The sequence below is a fragment of the Cicer arietinum genome, chromosome 1, assembly GCF_000331145.2.
Source record: "Cicer arietinum cultivar CDC Frontier isolate Library 1 chromosome 1, Cicar.CDCFrontier_v2.0, whole genome shotgun sequence".
Taxonomy (NCBI): Eukaryota; Viridiplantae; Streptophyta; class Magnoliopsida; order Fabales; family Fabaceae; genus Cicer; species Cicer arietinum.
The window spans coordinates 42,658,656-42,664,141 of record NC_021160.2 but is presented as its reverse complement, the minus strand read 5'-3'; positions in this window follow the sequence as shown (position 1 = coordinate 42,664,141).

The following is a 5,486-nucleotide window of genomic DNA, read 5'->3' as shown; positions in this document are numbered from 1 at the left end:
TCATGCCTATGATGAACAAAAAATTTAACATGCATCTGATTGGACAATAACTTCAACATGTCTCTAATGAATAGTAACTTCAACATGCCTATGGTGAAAATTAACTTTAGCATGCCTTTGATGAACAATATTTTTAAGCATGCCTCTAAAGTCTGAAGCCATTGTTCAAGCCTGCATATGAAACATATATTTCACTGACTCTGAAAACTACAACACATTCCAAAGTGTTGCCTCTGTTACACAACACACTTTGAAGTTGCACTGACTCTGATAAAGAAACAAGGGTGAAGTTTCTCATGCCACTGATTCTAAGTCACCCAATTTTGCATCTACCTCTGATTATTTAAGCAACACAACATCTGACTCCAACAATCAAGTCAATGATTCTGATGGAGAAAAGTCATTGACTTTGAATGGATTAGTGCAACCACAATGTACAACAAACTCAGAAATCCTAAAAACGAAAGTCATTTAGAAAAATCTCAAGAGCTCAATTTTTCTAAGTATTTAGAGTTTAAGGTTAAGTACTTGCAAAACACCCGTTCAATTTTATATTATTTAGTGTTTAGTGCTTTGTTGTAAGTGTGAAAAATCATTGTATAAAGTATTCTTTGTTAGAAGCAAGCCAATCAAGTTTCAAACTCTTGTAACTCAACCCGATAATGGCTTTAAGTCTTCCTCAAGAAAGTCGGGGTTGTTAAATTGTGTTGAGAATACTTGACTTGTAGAGTTAGGTTATGTGTTCCTTCAAAAATCCAAGGTTGTCTGATTGTATAGATAAGACTTGGCTTGTAGAGTCAAGATTGTTGTGTTCCTCAAAAAGTCTGGGGTTGTTAGCTGTTTTGAGAAGAATAACTTGTAGGGTTAGGTGATGTGTAATTCAAGGAGTTGAATTAGTGGATTAAATATTTCTAAGTGAGGGGATTAGACGTAACTACTAAGTTGGTGGTGAACCACAATAAATTGTTTGTGTCATTTTACTCCTACATTCCTTAGTTTTGTTATTGCTTCTGCTCTAAGTCATTAAGCTCGAACTAGCTTTAATCAAATAATGAAAAACAATTCAACTTAAACAAACACAATCCAACCTTTTTCTCGTGCTTGCACCTTCAATGTGTTATAGTATGTATAATACTTTATGGTTGATGGCACTAACCACTTATTTAGGTCAAATTCCATAATTTATGGAGTATAATGGAATGCTTTGGAATCACAATAATAAAACAAGGGTTTCTTGGGTGAATTAATATCATAGTTAAAGTAGTTAAAGAATTATATATGATATATATGGTGATGAGTTTGGTTTGATATGATATTGGTGGTTTGGAATTTTATTGGAATTAGGGAGATTTTTTTGGATGTGATGAGACAAAATCCTAAATCAAGTGTTTTGAAGATAAATTAACAAGTTAATTAAACTCTAATCATGATTCTAACTGTGTTGATGCTTAACTAGTGTTCTTGAGTGTTTTATTCAAAGATAGACGATCAAATACATTCATACAACTATCAACAATCACACCGTGATAAATCAAAGAAACAAAATGCCTTAACTAAACTGGAAACTAATCAAGATCATTCTGATTTATAAAAATATCATTTTGGTTTATTAAGATCATTATAATTAGCTCGTTTTAAGGATAGAAGTAATCATTCCCCATAATTAAGATCAATCTTCAAATTGATGAGCTATAAATAAGTATAGTTATGACAACAATGAAGAAAGGACCTGCTGCTGCACCCCTTGCAAAAAGTCAGCATGCCTTTGAGACAAAGAACTGACACCAGAAAACTGCTAAATCCTTCAACAACATTTTCCATTCAACACAAAACCAAGAACGTTCTGGTTACAAAGAAGAACATTATGGATTAAATAGCATACCTGTTTATTAAATATCACTATGAACAAATGTTTGTCTTTAGGTTTAGTAACAAATAGTGAGTCTTTTCTAACCTTTTCCATGTCTATAAAAGAAACATCAAGGTGAAGATAACAACAAGAGTTTTCAGTGCAATCATTTCATCACTAAAACAGTCACACTCAAAAAAACAAAATTCTTCAATCAAGCAAAAACTACAACTCTCTCTTACTATATTCAAGGATATCTTTATTGAGTTATTGTTGATAATCAATCTTAAACAAGTGTTGAGTAGACTTTGATCCTACAAACTTCTATCATAATCTCATTTGAAACTCAAGTCTATCTCTTAAGATAGTTTGAGTATATTGTGAAAATCCTTTTAGTGATTAAAAGGTGCCTCATAAAAATCATTTATAGACTGAAAGGTGGCTGTAAAAATTATTTTAAGATTGAAAAGTGAATGATGTAACTGATCAAGAAAGATTATGTGAAAACAATAACGTTATTGTGTGAAGCGTATTAGTGGAGTAACTCACAAAATTTGGAGGACTAGACGTAGCCCACCTTGGGTTAACCATGATACATCATTTTGTGATTTTCTTATCATTATCATTTATTATTTGTCATTCTATCACTTATCACGTAGAAATAATCAATTACATTGATTTTTAACTAATCAAGAATGTTCTATATTTTTATATGTATTTTTATATGTAACTAAGATTGATCATGAGTTAATTTAAAAAGTAAAAGTAGGAATTAACATTTCGAAAATGAATCATAATTCAAACCCACTTTTTGTGTGATTGATATTGCACTTCAAGATGGTGGTTTAAGATTTAAAACATTGAGAAAATGAGGGTTAATTAAGTAGTAGTTATTTAAAACTATGAATTACTTTAAAATAGTGTCTTGATTCTCTAAATAGTAATAGTGTTAGCTAATTAAGTAAACTAAATTTAGGCTAAATTACATTCGTGGTCCTTTAACTTAAGTCCAGGTAACGTTTTGGTCCTTTAACTTTTTTTTTCCATTTCAGTATTTTATCTTTTGAAATAATTTCAATTTTACCCTTTAAGTGAGATTCCGTTAAGGCAACGTTAACAAATTCCCTCATCCGTTTTCTTTCCAGTTTTTTCTCTTTGATATTTCTAAATCTCTTGTTTGGTATTCTCATCTCCACTGATTTCCATCTTCTCATTTTCGTCTTCTTATTTTCCTGTTTTCTTCTCTCATCTCCACTGATTTCTCTCTTCTCATCTCCGTGAAATCGTTTTCCTCTGCGTGTTCTTATTTTCCTGTTTTTATTTTATGTGAAATGCTATCTTCTTCGCGTTTTCTTCCTGAATCTCCGTGAAATCGTAAATTAATGATCTGAATCGTCCTGAATCACGTTTTCTTCCTGAAGCTTCAAGAAATCGTAATCGCACATTGAGAGGAAAATGTAACGTGTTTATGGATTCTGATGTTTAATGATCTGATTTATTTTAGGGTTTAGGTTTAGGGTTTAGTTGGGTTCTTATGGTATTTATTAGTTGCATGTGTTTGATTTTAAATGATTTTATTCTTACATGTGTTGATTATTTTGGGTCAAGGGTTTGTGGTCCACACATACATATTCCTTCCTGTTTTTCTAAGATTATGGGGTCAGATCCGTGGTCCCTACCATTTGATTATAGTTTTCTATTAATGGTTTTTTTTTATGTGTTTTCAATGTAAAAAAGCAGAATGGATGTCTTTTTCGTCGATGTTCACCATGGAGGGTATTTTTTGGATGACACAATGGAAGTGTACCAAGGTGAAGTTTCTAATTGGAAATGTGATGCTGACAGGTGGAGTTACTTTGAGATTTTGGATATTATTAAACAAATGAGGTATCCTGAAGTTGTTAGTATATGGTATGAGGCGTATGGTGAGAAAAAGTTTTTGGAAAATGACATTGGGGCAATGGAAATGGTAAATTTTGCCAAGGCTAATGGGAAAGTGAATTTGTATCTTATTCATCCAATATCCCAGCCCATATTTATGGATAATGTGGAGAATAAGACTCAAAAAAATGAAGCTAAAAAAACCCATGAACCAACCCAAACAGGCCCACAACATGTGGATAATGTGCAGACTAAGGCTCAAGAAGCTGCTAAAGTAGGAAATGATACACATGAACCAGCCCAAAGTGCAACCCAAACAGAAGACAATATTGAGTCTGACGGTGAAGATAGTGTTGTTAATGTAATTTTTGGAGACTCTGATGATGAATTGCCCATGAATGATGGGTTTGATGAGGTCCAAATAGGTGGTGACGGACTTAAAGGACAAGGAGGGGTAGGTGCAAGTAAGAAAGGTGCAAGTAAGAAAGGTGCAAGTAAGAAAGGGTCTAATACTAACAAAAAGAAGAAAGAAAGTACCAACAACAAAAAAGGGAGACCTAAAAAGATTCGTGTTGAGAAAGAACATATTGTGGATGAAGATGAAGAGGCCAATATGCAAAGTGAGAAGGAATTATTTGATGAAGAGTATTTTACAGAGGAATTATTTGATTCTGATTCTGACTCTGATCCTGTTTATGCTATGAATTCTGCCTGATTGTGATCCTGATTGTGATCCTGTTTATGCTATGAATTCTGCTTGATTCTGGTCCTGTTTATGCTATGAATTCTGCCTGATTCTGATCCTGTTTATGCTATGAATTCTGCCTGATTCTGATCTTGTTTATGCTATGAATTCTGCCTGATTGTGATCCTGATTCTGATCCTGTTTATGCTATGAATTCTGCCTGATTCTGATCCTGTTTATGCTATGAATTCTGTCTGATTCTCCTGTTTATGCTATGAATTATGCCTGGTTGTGTAGGTAATATTGAATTCTGCCTGATTTCTGCCTAATTGTGATCCTGATTTCTGCCTGAATTCTATAATTCTGATCCTGTTATTTTGATTCTGATTATGTTCTGAAATCATGTGTTAATTCTTCTTATTCTTATTGAACAAGGTATGTTGGTGAAAGTATATTTGGAGTTAGTAACATCAACCACACAGGAGACAAGTTTGTGGTATCACTGGAAAATAGAGAATGTTCATGTAGGAAGTGGATGTTCACTGGAATTCCCTGCTGCCATGCAGTTTGTTGTTGCAACTTCCTCAAAAAAGATCCCAGAAGATTTGATTCCAACATATTATAGGCGAGAGACATATGCCGCATGTTACCGACCTGTTATTTACCCAACAAATGGACAAAATATATGGGCTCAAACTCCATATCCTGATGTCTTACCGCCACCATCAAGAAGGCTTCCAGGAAGGCCCAAAAGGTCAAGGAACAAAGATGGCGATGAAAAAAATAAGGACTCGACAATGATTAGTAGGAAAGGGATGTCAATTAAGTGCAGCAACTGTAAACAATCTGGTCATAACAAGGCATCATGTCCAAGCCAAACCTAAGAAAGCCAATCTCAAACTGAAGTTGGTCAAGCCCAAACTGAAGTTGTCCAAGCCCAAACTGAAGCTGTTCAAACCCAAATTAAAGCTGCCCAGACCCAAGCCCAAGCCCAATCACAACCTGTCAAATGCAGAGGAAGACCCAGCAAACCCACACAACCTGTCAAACGCAGAGGAAGACCCAGCAAAC